This window comes from Ambystoma mexicanum, chromosome 8 (genome assembly GCF_040938575.1).
Source record: "Ambystoma mexicanum isolate Mex_15411 chromosome 8, UKY_AmexF1_1, whole genome shotgun sequence".
NCBI lineage: Eukaryota > Metazoa > Chordata > Amphibia > Caudata > Ambystomatidae > Ambystoma > Ambystoma mexicanum.
In genome coordinates this window covers 1,175,023,741-1,175,042,501 of record NC_090929.1, presented here as the reverse complement: position 1 = coordinate 1,175,042,501, position 18,761 = coordinate 1,175,023,741, and positions in this window count along the sequence as shown.

Sequence of the window (18,761 nt, the reverse complement as noted above, 5' to 3'; positions counted from 1 at the left end):
AGCATTGTCACTGTCAGAGAATTTGCCTGCTAGGGTGAGATGGGCATGCAGTTAGTCACCTGTGTGTCACCTCAACTGACTTGCATTACAAAGTTACAACATTGTGTGTGACCTGGCCTGGACATAATGTCTTGTTGTCTAATCTGCTTTGATGCATGCTTGGATATCTGTGTAGTATGAGTGCACGTAGGTTGTAGTCATGCCACGCTGGCTTGTTCTGATGTGTGCACCGTGAATGTGCTAATGTTGTCCCTTGACCAGTACTCATGTGCCCATGTTTGTGTCCATGCATTTTGTGTATGATGCTTGTGCATGTTTTACTCTGGCCCCACGCCTAGCATCTGTCTGTGGACGGACCATATTGATGTGGTCATCAAGTGCTGTTCACATCTAATCAGATATGTCTCCCTAATGTGTATGGTGCATTTCACATACATCTCATGTTTGACATTTGGGTGTGGCTTTTTGTGCTCACCGCCCTCTCCTTGAGTCCCTGTTCCAGCCTCTGCTGATCCTACTCCCTCGATGCCCTCCATGTGCATTACCAAACTACAGGTCTCCTCCCATGGCATTAGTTTCAGGGGTGAGGCCGCCCCACCTCCGGAGGCCAGGGATTCCCTTTGATGTGCTTATTGGATGTTTCTGACTCAGAGGTGCAGGTCATCCCACCTCGTGTGGCAGTCTTTGGGTGTGCGGGGGATGGGACCCACTGCCGTGACCTTCTGGGCTACCTCCTCCCACAAGGTGATCCTGCAGCACTGACTGGTTCACCAATTGTCACTACCCAAAAATTCATAAGCATTGACTACAATGTTGTCTGTCAAGGCAATCAGTTCTGGCTCAGTGAAGCAGGGCTTTTGTTGCTGAACCTCAGGAACGTGGGATTTGGTGGTACCTGACATGTTGCCAATGTTTGCATGAGTGGATGGCAACAAGAAGTGCCTGATTTTAAATGGACTGAGTTTTTCAAAATGGCCACAGTTGGACTTCCAGTTCCTGCGATGACGCTCTTTCTGGGTCTGCTATTACAGTTGCTGATGTTTCCAGCACCAGCGGTCCTGGTGTTTCCGCCATGATACACGATGAAATCGCTGTTACCAATATGTTTGTTCAAGAAAACACCAGCATTTCCTGGGTTTGCTGGTGTTTCCGTCATGCCGGTAACAACAATTCCGGCAATGAGGGATGCGCGCGCCTGTGAGGTTGGAATATGCCACTAATGCTATCACTTAGGTATCCGGAAACATTACTACTGGCATGACAGAATCACCAGCATCTTCCCTGCAAACTCATAATGAGGGCCATAGACTCACTGGATTTGGATTTTAAAACAGCTTTTACCATGATGGAGGGATACAGTCTACTTAGATTACCCTCAACTGCAACATTTCACTTAATCTTTCCTTAAAGCTTAATATAAATGTAGACCTTTAGCCTGAAGGTGTTTTAAGTCAGAGCACTCTAACTTACATTAGAGAATATCATGTCTACTTTACTGCATTAAACTCTATAGAAAACCAAGTTGCAGACATGCTAATGCACATGTTAACGAAGGTATACAGTGTGCGTTACAACTATTGGTTTAATAAAATAAAATATAATGCATGTTTGACTCTTACTAAAACCATGTTTTAATGGCAAACAGACCAAACCCTGATTATTTCTTAGATGTGCTTCTAATGCATTCTCGATTGTGTCTATGTGAACAGATTAACAATAATGACTATTCATATTTAATAAACTTGAATTAGGAAACACATGAAGTGGTTTGCATTTGCCTTATTAATTGTAACTGACTTTCAAAACCACTTTGCTACCAGCCTCCACAGTGCCTGCCATGAATCACCTAATGAAGAAAAATGAATTGTAAGCAAACTTTTCACCCGCTTTTACATAATTGTTATAGAGCAGAATTTTCACAGCAACAAATAATCGTATTCCCTTTAAAGGAATCCAGGAACAAAAATAATATTATCGGTTCTTTGAAAAACATCCCTAGTGACTAAAGAATGTATTCGATGTTTCTATGGATTCCATGTTTTACTGCATATGGCTATTGATGTTCATGAATAATTACTTGGGAAACGCTGGCATGCACTGATTATGTTTTAATTGCAAAACGTATGATGTGTACAAAATACTACATGTCATTATTCCTTGTCTATGGATTAAATATCTTTTGCGACATTATAGATTCCAAAGTTGCAATCATAATAGTATTGAAATATTGTGATTCAATCATATCTACAATGCTTTGTGACTTATATAATGCAACCCAAAGTCAACTTTGCTTTTGATTCCAAAACCTACACGTATTTCAAACCGTGGTGGATAATGTCAGTCCTAGACAAAACTAGCACTAATAACATTGTGCACTATGCACACAGTATAAGATTTGAAACTGATTTGTGTAATAAAACAATTTAGTTCCAGTGCGTTGGTGTCACTCAGAACTAGTACCTTCCAATGTGTTAATGTATCATAACGAATCTATGGCTAGAAGCCTTGTACATAAGAGCGACGTTGTGGAGGGCCGCCTGGTAAAGCCCTCCTCATGCCAGGTCAATAATTGTTTTCCCCCATCCCACTGCACATTTACCGGGGAACCTGGAACCCCACTTACAACTGGGCAGCCCCGCAAAGCACTTCCCTGACCCTCTCCTCTGCATTCACCCATTCGTCCAGCCCAACGCCATTTCTGAGTGCGCTGTGCAGATGGCACTCCTTTGCGCGTCACGCTTTAACCCGCTGCCTGCGGACCACACTCGATCATAAACGGTGGGTTGCCCACTGTGTTCTAGTAGCAGCATAAATACACATAATCGTATAAACTGCAGGATAGCTGCAAAGGCTGCCATCAGGTGATTGAAACTGTGTAAGGATGAGAATGAATTCACTTTCCAGGATTTAAACAAGCAGATGGTAAGGTGTGATCCTGCAAGAATGTATGTGTCTGTCTTGCCTGGCTCGTGACCTTTTCTTTTCAAGCTCTGACCCATGACCTTAACAAGACATACATCGTCATGTGCCCCACTAAAGAACTTAAGTTATCAAGAGTAGAGGGTCACATCACGACCTCCTAGAAATACAAGGCAAATACTTTCACCTCGCCCAATTAAAACATTCTCCCTTGCTAGTGGTTGCCTTTCTACCCTCTTTTCTGTGAGCAAATATTGGGTGTGATCTATTGGCGCATCTGCTAGTCCTCTAACCCCATAATTCCAGGGCAGGCCAGTTCATTGCACCCACGAGCTGTATGTGCATCCCGTTAGCGCCATATATTGTCATGACTTGCCTTCTTGGAAATTCTGTAAGGGCCAGTAAGTCAAGAACACTTGTAGCCTATGTTTGGATGCCAGAAGAGTTTCTACATCCTGTGCCTTTTTGTTTTAGAAGAAGTCTGCACATGTGTAATGTTGCATTCACCGGTACTGGACAGGCCAGTGAAATGCTTAAATGCTTCCTCTGTGTCCCATACACATCTGGATATCAGACCTGATAATATCATCCCATACATTATCTAAGAATGTTATCAAATGTTAAAAGCCACAGTCACCAATTCTCTGATATCATTCATACCAATGTCTTCCAATTGTACATATGCAGCAAGAGGGTGGCTCACAAGCAAGGCTATCTTCAATGTATGCAATTACTGAGCCACTGTTGGTTTGACTCCTATCCCCATCAGAGTGCTGAAACCACCCCGATAGATAGCTCCATGTGCCTGACTGGCATCAATCCTATGCTATGATACTGTTCCACATTTCTGTGACCTTCAAAATGTTTAATTCCAACACCCCGTGTCAACTAAACATTTCAAATTATGTTGGTTTAACAATGCTGAATTGGTTTATCTGTTTATGATCATTCCGACCAGGTGCAATTGGGATTTTAAATGTTCTAAAATACCTACGTTACGTATCATGCATTACCTATTGTCATAATTGGTGGACTGCATCGAGGGCCTGCTCTTTTACTGATCCTCTGTAACATGTGGATGCCCTTGCTGACACAAATCAAAAATGTGTGTTTCTATGGATGCTAAGTCTACTTTAATAACAGGAATATGGAAGTCCTGGTGATAGGGCAACGGAGGCTCTAAAATCATGTTTACATTTCAAATGATCAGAACTTTATTCCCACCCCCAGCACCTCATACTTGGTCTTTAAAGAAGTTATCATAGCAGCCGGGACTACACATCAATACATGGGATGTTGACCAAACACTGCAATGACTTCATGATCAGATACCTGACCTACAAAGCCATTAATGACTTATGGCCCAACTAGCGTATCAAAGTGTTAACAATCAATCAGGTGTTCAAATATCTAAGATCAGTTTATTGCAAAATGCTGTCCCTTCACCAGCGGAAAAATGCAACCAAAACCTTTCATCAACACATCTCCTTGCCCATAAATATGGCTAGCAATACTGTCTCATAAACTAAGAAATGCCTTGGTGCTTGGTAAAAACATAATGTATTGTGGCACAGATAGGAAATGCTGGTAAGGGATGATATTGTAGATCAAGTACATTTTTTAAAAATATAATATTTACCCAAATTGAACACCTAAAATGATCATATGAATATGACACATGTTGAAGTGAATAAGACATGCAATGGAATGAATATGACACCCATTGAAATAAATATGACACACGTTGAAATAAACAAAACACCCATTGAAAATAATATGAAACAGGTTGAGGTGAATATAACATTCATTGGAATGAATATGACACCCATTGAAATGAATATGAAACACATTGAAGTGAATATAACATCTATTGGCATGAATAAGATACACATTGAAATGAATAGGACATGCATTGAGATAATTATGACATCAACACATCTCCTCTGTTTAGAACTCTCTTCCGGTTTCCCTATGGCAAACCTGATGTTTAGTAGAACATTTAATGGACTCTTGTTCTCTCCCCCAAATAGAGTATACAGTTTGTCCTCCTTTTCTCTTATTCCTCCTTACTCTCAAATGGCTTTATAGCATTATTCAAAAAAACACGAATTCAATAACATAAATAAAATAAAATAACTTCACATCCATTGACATCTGCCTTGCCCATAAATATGGCTAGCAATACTGTCTCATAAACTAAGAAATGCCTTGGTGCTTGGTAAAAACATAATGTATTGTGGCACAGATAGGAAATGCTGGTAAGGGATGATATTGTAGATCAAGTACATTTTTTAAAAATATAATATTTACCCAAATTGAACACCTAAAATGATCATCAGTGATTAGGGAGACATTTGGCAAATCAGAAAATGTCTTGTGGCGTTGTTCTGGCTATTATGTACCTAAGGAATGAACATGTAAATAGGGAGTGTTACACAGAGTGACTATTATGTAACTCTCATATCTTATGAATCACATATGACTGTGCTGTCAGCTAGATAGTGCAAGCCTATGGATTAAAAGGAGTCATTTTGGCAGGGCACATAAAAAAGACAAAGCAAACCTCAGAAGGTTTCCTGAATAGTGTGGGTCATAGATAATCTTTAGAAGGCGTGTGCGATGCATCCACGAATCAGAACTATCCTCCCATGAAGTACATGAACATATCAGACATCTTCTTTGGAAGTATGGCAATTCATTGTATCAGAACAAACCTGCTGGTCAGGGTAGGACGTCAATATGGCAAACAGACAGCACTGCTCTGTTTAAGCCACACCATGTAAATTCGATTTGGCTGCATTTCTGGACTGGCTTATGTACAACGTATTCTTGTGACAGCTGGATTGATACTTTGGAATCATTTAGGAGGCCTACTCGATCTGCAGTACAGATGGCTCTGCAGTGGTGTTGTGCTTAGTTTGCTAGCTTGCTGTTAATCGGAGGTGGGAACTCAGAGCAGTGCTTTTCGGAAGTCTGCGATACAACGATACATCGTCACTTGGTCTGGGACCTGATTCTCGGTGTGCTCTGTATTCAGGTCCCTCATTATGGGAGGCTGCTCAAGTCAAAATTACACCTTTGTGAATGTGACATATTGAAGTGAATACAACATGCAGTGAAATGAGTAAGGCATACACTGAGATGACTATAATACGTATCGAAATGAGTATAACATGTATTGAAATGAGTATGACATGTATTGAAATGAGTATGAAATACACTGAAATTCAATGAATAAGACATGCATTGAAATGAATAGGACACACATTGAAATGAATATGACACCTATTGAAGTGAATATGACACACGTTGAAGTGAATATGACATGCAATGGAATGAATATGGCACCCATTGAAATTAATATGACACACGTTGAAATAAATATGACACCCATTGAAATGAATATGACATGCATTGAAATAAATATGACACACGTTGAAATAAATATGACACCCATTGAAATGAATATGACACGCATTGAAATAAATATGACACATGTTGAAATAAATATAACACCCATTGAAATGAATATAAAACACGTTGAAGTGAATAGGACATGCATTGGAATGAATATAACACCCAATGACATGAATATGACACACGTTGAAGTGAAATGGACATGCAATGGAATGAATATGACACCCATTGAAATAAATATGACACACGTTGAAATAGATATGACACACATTGAAATAGATATGACACACGTTGAAATAAATATGATACCCATTGAAATGAATATGACACACATTGAAATAAATATGTCACCCATTGAAATGAATATGACACATGTTGAAGTGAATAAGACATGCAATGGAATGAATATGACACCCATTGAAATAAATATGACACACGTTGAAATAAACATAACACCCATTGAAAATAATATGAAACAGGTTGAGGTGAATATAACATTCATTGGAATGAATATGACACCCATTGAAATGAATATGAAACACATTGAAGTGAATATAACATCTATTGGCATGAATATGATACACATTGAAATGAATAGGACATGCATTGAGATAATTATGACATCCATTGAAATGAATATGACACACGTTGAAGTGAATATAACATTTGAATGAATATACCATGCATTGGAATGAATAAGACATGCGTTAAAATGAATAGGACATGCATGGAAATAAATATGACACCCATTGAAATGAATATGACGCATGTTGAAGTGAATAGGACATGAAATGGAATGAATATGACACCCATTGAAATTAATATAACACACGTTGAAGTGAATAGGAGATGTAATGGAATGAACATAACACCCATTGAAATGAATATGAAACAGGAATATGAAACAGGTTGAAGTGAATATAACATTCATTGGAATGAATATGACACCCATTGAAATGAATATGAAACAGGTTGAAGTGAATATAACATTCATTGGAATAAATATGACACCGATTGAAATGAATATGACACACATTGAAGTGAATATAACATGTATGGCATGAATAAGACACACATTGAAATGAATAGGACATGCATTGAGATAATTATGACATCTATTGAAATGAATATGACACACTTTGAAGTGAATAGAACATGCAATGGAATGAATATGACACCCATTGAAATGAATATGACACACGTTGATGTGAATATAACATGCATTTGAATATACCATGCATTGGAATGAATAAGACATGCGTTAAAATGAATAGGACATGCATTGAAATAAATATGACACCCATTGAAATGAATATGACACGTGTTGAAGCGAATAGGACATGCAATGGAATGAATATGAAACCCATTGAAATGAATATTGCACACATTGAAGTGAATGTAATATGTATTAAAATTAATTTAACATCAATTTGAATGAATAAGTCATTACCTCCATGTCCCCATTCCTCTTCCCAGTACTTACCTTTGAGTACGTTCCGTGCTCACTGGAACTCTTTTCTTTTCAAGCTGCCCTCATCCAATTGGAAGGAGTTATCAGGTGTTCTAGGGCTTTGGTGGTCTTCAGGTCTTCGATCTAGTGGAATGATGTTATGGTTCGGAAAGACAACACCTTGGCTCTTGCTTCCATCAACCATCAGAGGGCTACAGGGTCCCGCTCCCTGGAGGATCTGGCTTTGTCCATTTGGACCTGGGGCACGGCACACCTGGTCTCCTTGAGCGCAGTCCATATCCGGGGCTGGACAATGTGACTGTGGACCGGCTCAGCAGGGTGTTTCCGGTCTCAGCGGAGATGTCTCTTTGTCCCAAGGTTTTTCAGGATGTCGGTGGTTCGGCATCCCTGGATGGACCTCTTTGCCTCCCCCTGCAACTCTCAACTTTCCTGGTTTTGCTTGAGGACTCTGCCCCCCAGGGGTTTGTGGGGGTGGGTGGACGGTCTTCCCTTGACTTGGCCCCTCACAGCTTCTTTATGCCTTTCCTCCAAATCCCCTGATTCTGCAGGTCATCAGCACAATCAGATCATCTCCACGTGTGTTTATCCTGGTGGTCCCATACTGGCCTCAGAGGGGGTGGTTCCCGGGCCTTCTGGAGATGCAGTTAGCTTCTCCTTGGGTGTTGCTCAGGTGGCCGTCTCCATTGCGGGTGGTCAATGTCCCCCTTCTCCTCTCTCATCCATTGTGGGTTCTGGAAACGGAGAGGAGGGATCTCCTCACTTTTAAATGAGCGTATGACTGTTGCCACGACACCACCTCCTTATGTGACTATCCCTGTTGTTTTACTTCTTCCCGCTGTTGCACCTCCTCCCTTTGTTGCTCCTGTTCCTCCCGTTGTTCCTTTTCCTCCAGTTGTTGCTCCTCTTCCTGTTTTTATTGTTCCCACTTCTGCATCTCTGCCCTTACCGACAGTTGCTGTTCCCCCAAATCTGTCTTTACCACCAGGGGTAGTATTTCCACTACCTGTCGTACAAGATTTGTCTGAACTTTCTTTTCCAAGTGGTTCTGCTCCACTTGTAGCAAATGAAGAGGTGAGTGCTGATTCAGAAGTAGTGACTTGTAGTACAGTTTCTAAAGCTAGAAAAAGAGAATTGTATGCATGGGCTAAGAAATGTATAGAAGAAGGTGAAAAATCAGCTCTCTTAACTGCAATTTCTGACCAAGAAAGTATTCCCAAACAGAATATTTTGATAGAGGGTATGGGAATGCACTTGGCTGATGTTTGGAGTGATTTGACGGGCATGGATGTGTAACGCTCACCTGATTCTCGCAGAGGCGCCGGTCTTGACTGGGCGACTACCGTATCTTCAAAGGTGATGTGTAGCACCCGGTTGGCTCTTTGGGCTGGACCTCTGTGCACTGTATGCCAGACGTGTAGAGTAAGATGTCTGCAGATAGAAAATATGTGGTTAATGAACTGGGGTTATTGGGGTGTCCCTATCTCTTTCCTCTTCTCCTCTCCTGTAGACCCCCAAAGGTTAACGCTCTCACCTTAGGTAAGTGAATGCCGAGCTCTCCATCTGCCTCGGGGCAGGGTGCTGTAACCAGTTTCTTCACTGGATAGGTAGCGCAGGCCTCTTGACTTCAGAGGACTGCTGTCCGTCGTTTACTGCACGAACGGTAAGTTTCGAGTCATTCAAATGTCTTTAAAGTCTTTAGTAATGATGTCTCTTGTTTTGCAGGGTTCCAGCGATGGCAGATGACGGGCTGAAGTGAGTTGAAGATGGAGCCCGTGTGATGAATAGAAGCGCCTGGAAGCACGTAAGTAAGCGCTTGTTGCCTGCTTCACTATGCGCTCTAACTGTCTTTTTATTTTGCAGGTACGAGTTCGGAGCGGCTGCAGGGTGCCGGAATACCCACTGGATTAGATGTGGAAAGGAGTAATGGCACGTGAGTATTAAAGTTCCCCAATGTCTTTAAACGCACCTTGTTTTGTCTTTCAGATGCGGGATGCAGCGCCGAAGGCCTCCGGAGCGTACGAAGAGTAGGTAAGCCTTTGCCTTTCAGATGCCGGAATGCTAACCTGTTCTTTCTTGTCTTTATAGGTGTTGCTGAAGACTGGATTCAGGATGGTAAGCCTTTGCCTTTCAGATGCCGGAATGCTAACCTGTTCTTTCTTGTCTTTATAGGTGTTGCTGAAGACTGGATTCAGGATGGTAAGCCTTTTTCCTTAGGCCCAGGACCGGATGCAGAAGACACGATGAGCGTTCTGCTGCAGAGGTTGCAGAATAACGCAAAGCAAGATTCATCCACCGGGTGTGGTTTAAATAGCCTCCTGTAGTGCTTAGGTGTCTCCTTCCACAGCCACGCCTAAGTAAGAAAAGAGTTCCTGGTAAGAAAAGAGTTCCTGCCTTCCAGAAGAGTTCCAGTGTTCTGAATCTAGGGAGTGGCTCCAGCCCCACCCAACAGGAAAAGTAGTTCCAAACAGAAGAGGATCAGAGGCTCAACTGGCAGGCAAGTAAGCAGCATGGTCTGCTGAAGGTAAGTCCACCCAAGCATTATGAGCCCGGCGCTTCCAGCGCTGGGACTGGGCATATTTATGAGCCTGGTGCCACTGGCGCCAGGACTGGGTCCAAAAGGTCCCAATTGGGACTGGTTGGCACTCGGAACCTGGGTTATGGATCTGCTTCCAAGGGAGTTGGGAAAACCCTGACCTTTTGGAAGCAGAGATCATGACAGTATGCCCCACAAGGGTTGAGGGATTTGAATGTCTTAGCTCACTCAAGTGACACTGCGGAGATAGTGCATGAGCATGTTGAGAGGGTTTTTGAGTTTAAGAGGGAGTTAGATCGGTTACAGAATGATGAAATAGATGGTGATAGATTGGATGCTTCGTATGTGCAGAAACAATTTCTTCCTTCTTGTAAACCAATGAGTGAAGAGATGCGTATTTGCATAAGAGACACGCATAGATGGATTTCGGATGTTTCAATTTCCCCCATTGAAACATATGACACGTTTAGTTAGTATGCTACGACAATGCAAAAGAAAGTGTTAAAGGTAATGGTTGAGTACATGCAGGATGAGTTTATGAAGAAAAAGGTGTGTTGTCCCACAAATTTGATGGTCATTTAGAAGAGAGCGTTTTTGCCTGATACTGGTTTGACTACTTTGCCACTTGATTTAGCCATGTTGCTTAATGAACATTCAGAATTGCCTACTTCTCAATTGCCGATGATGAAAGTTCCTCCAACATTTGTTCCTAGAGTAGACATTACAGCTAATGTTGCAACAGGCGCAGCAGCCACTACTATTGAAGCTCAATATGTCTCACAGTTTGTTCATGTCCCATTTTCTAGACAGGAAGTGAATACCATTAGACAGATGATTCCAGATATTAGGAAAAATCCAACAGGATTTTATAAAGAAATAGAATCTGTCTTGCATTTGTCCGTTTTCACGCTGGGTGATATAGACTTGTTGTTCCCTGTGATCCTACCTACTGATTTATGGAAACAGATTAGAACTATAGGTGATCTGGTCGGACTGGGTGACACATGGATTAACATGGTATGGATAGATGGAGAACGGAATGCTGTTGAGAAAACGCCACAGGTGATATTGACACTGACAGACAGAATAGTAACAAAATTGAAGACTTTGGTTCCAGAGAGAAGAATAGTTTGGGACAAGCTTACAGCTTGCTTCCAGGGGAAATCTGGAGGTGCTACCACATTTTTTAAATTGGTTCGAACAAGTGTTTTGGGATTTTAGCAGTCAGGTCTTAAGTACCGAGTCAGGGAAAAGGCTGTTTGGGGATAAATTTGTGTGTGGATTGTTGCCTGAAATCCAATCAGTCTGAGTATTGCACATGGCTCAGTATTATGAAAATCGGGTCAATAATGAAAAAGAGAGGATAGAAAAGAAGCTGGGAGACTTGAAGACAAGAGTATTGTTGCAGTAAATAGTAGGAGGAACCAGCGGTGGGAATAAACAGTTTAGAGGACAGTTTGCACCACAGAGTAATGCGCAAATGGGTGCTGTACACATGAACCAATGTGCTTATTGTAGACAAGAAGGTCATTGGCGAGCACAATGCCCGATCCTTCAGCAGAGATTGAATAACACATATGGTACCATGGGTAGATGAACCAGAGGCCGTCCTGGGATAGGGGGGCCTGGTAGAAGTCAATTTGCTCCAAATCAACAGCCATTTTCACAGGATAGTCAGCAGCATAGTGCAAATAATGGGAACATTTTTGATAATCCTTTGACTGTTTATCTTTCTGAGGAGCCTGCATTTGATGATGTACTGTTCTATTATGACAGCCCAAAGCAGAGTCTGGAACCAGTACCTAGTCCCGTCGATCAGAAAGGGCCCTACGTAGAAATGAAGGTGGGGAATAGATACAGGAGCACAGAGTGTTCTGTTGATCATTTACGGGTTCCAGATATTCCATTGTCTGGGCAGAACAACATTTCTGTAGGATTCTCTGGTACGCCAGTGTTTAGTCCGGTTTCTCAGCCAGTAACGATTTCACTGCGGCCATTCACCGATTCATGTCCATTTCTTTTGACAACGGATTGTGGCGAAAATTTGTTGGGGTTGAATCTGTTGAAAGAATTGAATGCAGTAATCTATTGTTCTCTGGATGGAGTGCTTTTGACGATTTCACCTCAGCGAACTTCTGTTTCACAATTCTTGACTAGGCCTTTGCCGACTGAAATGGATACAGTCTGGCATGTTTATGGGCGGTCGATGATAATGACGTTGGTATTTTACAAATTGAACCTGTTAAAATTGTATTGAAACCAGGTGTTAAACTGATACGTATTCCACAGTATAAGATTTCAGCTGACAGTGAGCAAGCTTTAAAGAGTATAGTTTCTGATTTTGTACATCGAGGAGTAATTGAGGAAATTGCCAGATGTTTGTTTAATAGTCCGATTCTTACGGTGTATAAGAAAGGGGATAATGCAATTCCTTTACATTTTATTATTGATTTACGTGCCATCAATAAGATTATTGCTCCACAATTTCAAATTGTGCCTGATGTGATCACTATATTAATGATGATTGCAGATTCAGTTACTCATTTCAGTGTTGTTGATCTAAAGAATGCTTTCTTTAGTAATCCTGTACATGTTGACAGTAGTTACCTGTTCACGTTCACCCTAGGGGAATGCTCGATTACATTCACTCGTATGCCACAAGGGTACACTGAGAGTCCAAGCATTTACAGTAGAGCTTTAAAGTAACAGCTCGATACACTTGAGTTGCCTTCCACTTGTACGTTGTTGCAGTATATTGATGATCTTCTTTTAGCTGCAGACACAGAAGTTGATTGCAAGGAGGGCACTGTGTTGCTGCTTATTCACCTAGCAGAACATGTGCTTGAGGCTTCATTGAAAAAGTTTCAATATTGTTGACAGGAGGTCACCTATTTAGGCTATCTCCTGTCAAAGGAGAGGAGAAGACTGACACCTGAAGGGATACAAAGCATCTCTAGCATGTCTGTCCCAAATACACAGAAAGAGGTCAGGGCCTTGATAGGCATGGCGTTGTACTGAAGACAGTGGATCCCAAATGTTTCATTAATGATAAAACCAATGTTGGCATTGACAAAGAATGGCATTTGTTTGCCTTTACCCTGGAACTTGGATTGCCAGAAAGCTTTTGATCTGCTCAAGGCTGCGTTGTGTTCAGCACCAGTTTTGGGCACACCAAATTTTGACAAGTTCAATCCCCGCTCTGTTCCTTCCATGCGCTCTCGCACTTCGGTCTAAGAGATTAGACTGAAGCGCGAGAGCGCATGGAAGGAACAGAGCGGGGATTCAACCCACCTCTTTGAGAACCTGATTTGACACAAATACTTGAGATTATACAGTAATAAGGCCCTTATTTGAGAAAGGCTAGTGGATATAGCTGAAACACGTGTCATACAAGTGCATGATCAATTAAAACTCTTTTCTTAACAAAACTGGATTCTGGCGCTGTCTTTCATCTGAGTCCTTTGAATCATATAATTTTTACCTGTGGTTTAAGCGGCTTTTTTAACCACAACTCGACAGAGACTCAAATATTTCTATTTCAGATCAATTGTAACTATAATTCACATTTGTTGCCTTGACAGACTGGGCCTACAAAGCCATAATCTGAATGTAACAAATTTTGACAAGGCCTTTGTTTTGTATGTGCATTAATGTGATGGATGCGCTTTGGCTGTGTTAACGCAGGAACATGGAGGAAAGAATAGACAAAGCGGTTATTTTTCCTCCACGCTTGACCCTATTGCATGCACTTTGCCAAGATGTTTGAGAGCTGTTGCTGCTGCCGCTGTAGCTGTAAAACAAAGTGAGGGTATGGTTCTGGGTCACTAATTAACCATGATGGTACCTCACTCTGTAAACGTTCTATTAAACAGAATGCAAACACAACATCTCACATCAGTACGATTAATAAGATACGAGCTGATTCTATTTGCACTGCATATCCTAATTAAGAGATGTTGCTCATTAAATCCAGCCAAACTATTGCCTCTTCCGGAAGAAATTGCTTGCAGTGACAAGATGTCACATGACTGCCCTATACCACAGAACAAGAGACTAAAGGCAGAATTGACTTAAATGATAAACCGTTAAAAGATCCACAAGGGGAGCTGTTTTGCGATGGCTCCTGCTTCAAATTCCTGGATGGTACATCCACTGCTGCTTACTGCTGCTTATGCAATCCCCACATTAAGAACTATTGTGGAAACCAAAAGAATTCTGCAGGTCGCAGAGATTATTGCATTGACTCGAGCTTGTGAACTTTCCAAAGGGCTTAGTGTGAATATATTTACAGACAGTCAGTATGCCTTTGGGGTGGTTCACAACTTTGGTAGATTATGGGCAGAAAGAGGTTTCTTGACCTCACATAGAACTAAGATACAACATGGCACTTTGATAGTTCGGCTACTCTCAGCACTTGTGCTTCCTACTCAGTTAGCAATAATGAAGTGCGCAGCACACCAGAAAGTAACATATGATGTGAGGAGAGGAAACGTTTTTGCTGACAGGATAGCCAAACAGACTGCCACCGATTTGCATTCCGAAATGTATATAACAAGATAAGTCACTAACACTTGTATAATAGACGAAGGAATAGGTTCTATAAAAAACATTCAAGATGGTGCCACTTCAGAAGAGCTTAAGCAATGGGTGGAGGGTTTAGCAAGGTTAGACGATGAAGGTTGTTGGATAAATAATGCAAAGCAAAGATGGATGCTACCCGATGCTTATGTCACCGCTATGGTTACGATGGCTCATGGTCCAACTCATATATGTGCTAGAAAGATTTGTAATCTGTTAGAACCTCTCTGAGTGAATGTAAATATCTGAAAAACTGCTGAGCGTTTGGTCCAAAATTGCATGGTATGCTTACAGCATAATGTGGGGAAGGGTACATTGACACCGAGGGGTAGTTTTGGTTCCCCCTCTGTGCCTTTTGAGGTTATACACTTTGATTTCATTGAAATGGAGTGTTATCAGAATTACAAATATGTTCAGGTAGTTATTTGTGCTTTCAGCAAATGGGTCGAAGCTTTCCCTTTACAAGATGCCACAGCAATGACGACGGCGAAAACCATGCTGAAGGAATAATTTCCTAGGTTGGTTTGCCGAGGGTCATTTGTTTGGACAATGGTCCACATTTTATCGCTGCTGTTATCCTGCAAGTATGCACAGGATTACAGATCGATAAACGGTTCCATTCGGCCAGAGGCTCACATAGTGCTGAACTTGTAGAATGCCACAACGGTATATTGAAGAATAAATTGGCTAAAATGTGTGCCAGTACCAATTTGAAATGGCCAGATGCCTTACCTATAGCTCTATTGTCCATGCACACGACTGCACAAATGAAAACTGGGATCTCTCCCTATGAGATAATAAACTTAAGCAGCTGAAGGATGTAGAGCAATTGCTCCTTTCTGAGTACTGTGACCAGTTAACTAAAAACTTGTATATGATTTATCAACAGGTGCGAGAAGCCCTCTGAGTAAAATACGAGGGTCCAGGTCATTGACTCAGACCTGGCCAGTGGGTGCTTGTTAAATCATTTGAAAGAGCCTCCTGTTTGGCACCTCACTGGAAAGGACCGTTTCAAGTCCTGTTGGCCACACAGACCGCGTAGACGGAAAACAACACTGGATCCACGCAACGCACAACAAGAAGATACCTTTTCATCTGCCCCACGACAAAGGGGAAGAGAAGTAGATTGTTCACTCTGTTCCTCATCACAAGCCTGTTTTGTCTATGGAAATCCTTCCTGAGCCCATGGGGCCTGGGGAGACTGCTGTCTTGCCTTCAAGTTCTTCTTCAGATCTTTCTCTTTCACCATTTAGCAATCTTGCTTATGCTTCATCACTTCCTTCAGGAAGTGACAACACTCTGTTCGCAGATCACACCGTGCCCTGGAGTCTTGAGGTACGATCTGCATCCGAGGAATCAGACTTACAGCACAGCATCAGCTGTGCCCACAAGGAATCATCGTTGAGCCAGTTCCTTCTCACTCTTTCACTGAAAAATTAATAAGAGGCAGGGACTGGCAAAGTTACCTTCAAGCAAGGTATGCCATGTGGTCAGGAGCCACCGACGGACAAACTAAAAGAACCTAGCAGAGAAGCTTCTAAACAGACCCTGAGAAACAATGTCCTTTCCTAAATCTACTTGTGTGGAACAAGCTATTGGTCTTGTGGCTGACAAAAAATCTGTTCATCAGAGATCATGGTCCCTGAAGGCCCATTGTTTTCTAATCACAGTACTGGTCTGTTAAATAATTGTATTTTCACTTGGGTTCTGGTATATGGAAGGGGTGCCTCCACTTGAGACTGTGTTACTCACTGAAATTATCTCCACTGTGTCTGCACCTTTTGTGCATCTGCACACTCTTCCTTCTTGTGACCCCGAACATAGACAAGGTTATCGCAATAACACTCTTCTAATGATTATGAATGTGACCCATGTGATTATGAACAGAACAAATTGCTGGGTGTGTTCACACTTGCCATAACACGGGGAAAAGGGATTGGGCTGGTATAGTCATCCTCTTCCTTTAACTTTGAATGCTACGCCTCGCTCAGGGCATTATTCTTTGGTCGTTGGAACAACAGTATTTCAGCGAACTTCGATGGGACTAATCTAAATGAGTTTGAAAAACGAGTATAACACCTTTGGGGTGTTTTCTCTTCGCGAATAGAAGCAAACTCAATGTTGTTTCTATTAGGCCTTTTGATAGACTCTCTAGACCGTTCCAGTCATTACTTTCTTTCAAGATGGCTCCCGTAGGCAACCGGGATGCCATGCCTCCTTCCTATACTATTAATAATAGCCTCAACTCTGTTTCATTCTGTATACAAAGGGATGGATCTCAGCCAATGGGTACATCTGAGGGTTGTACTTACATTGTGAATCTAACCAGTGAGGACAGACCTTTGTAGCTATAAGACCCTGTTTACTTTGTTTGTGGCAATGAATAGTATCCTTGGTTAAATAGAGATTGGCAGGGTTATTTGGGTATCTTGTTACCAAGGGTATATGTGGCTACCACTTATGAAGTCTCTAGAGCTCATCCAAGAAGGGATGAGAATGGTGATACTCCTTCACAAGTCATGGGCGATGTCTCAACATCCTTTGTGCCATTTTGGGGACAGATAATGAATTCCAAAGACATCAGAAGACTAGCAAGGGTACTGGAGAAAACCATCAAAGGAACCACTGATATTCTGTACAACATGATGCTAGAACAAGAGGCCATTAGATTAGTGGCCCTCCAAAAATAGAATGGTGTTAGACGTCATCCTAGCTGAGCGTCGTGGGGTATGTAAATTGGTGGGATCCACATGCTGTGTTTTCGTACCTGACTCCTACCCTACCATATTCAAGGCAATACAAAATCTGCATACCTTGAGTATGGAAATACATGTCCCAGAGGGAAACCGGGATCTTAGTGCTTGGTTCTGGGACTTACTTCGTTCATGGCGTTGGAAACTCTTGCAGTCCTAATGATAGTCCTTGGTGTTCTACTGTTTTGTTGTTGTTGTGTACAATGTCTTCCTGCCATATGTTTGATGTTAGGAGGATGTTGTGCACAAACTGTAGGTACATTAGGACCAAAAGTACATGCGTACAAGAAAACTGCTAACGCTTTTGTAATGAAGGAAATTACTGTCAAGGAACTTAAGGCGATTGATATTTCTGAAGAATGTGATTCAGGATGTCCGGACATTGAGACGTGGGTTTTTGAGTAAAGCGAATGTTTGAGTAATGCTCTTGGCCTTTGCCAAAAGGAGGGTTTGTTAAATTGTACTTCCATAATACCACCTAGTTATGAATATTGGCCGAAGCCCATTCACGTTGCATGGAAAACCGCGTCTAAAATGTTTCAATTTTTTATCAACTGCGCCGTCATTTTAAGAATCATCTGCCATTTTGATTTCAACTCTTGCCTTGTGTTCCAAAATTGTAGACTGTGTTTTCAACTTGCAGCTGAGCCGAACAACCTTTGAGTTGTGTCAACATTTTGGCTGACCGAAAGCAGACTGTTTGTTCTATATAAAGAAACCTTGTGACTCGAATGAACTGCAATCCAAGTGTTGTCTGCACTCACAAGCCTAATCCTCACATAAACAACGAGACAATGTAGAACAAACTCAGATCGTGTGTTTTTGCTGAAATGCATTGTAGCGATTCTTGAAACAAGTCTTACTGTGGATCAGAGAACCAATGTCACTATTGTAACTTCATGGACATGCAAACTTGTTAAATCCGTTGTACAATATTGTAATACTCGTCATGTGAACTGGGCACGAACCCTAGCATGTAAATTATTAGTTTGGAGAGGGGCTGGACAATGTTTGGGAAATTGTATTAAATTGTCCCTGTCTGCTGGTACACACTGCGAGGTGTTGGGAGCCAGATAGCTATCTGTTTGCT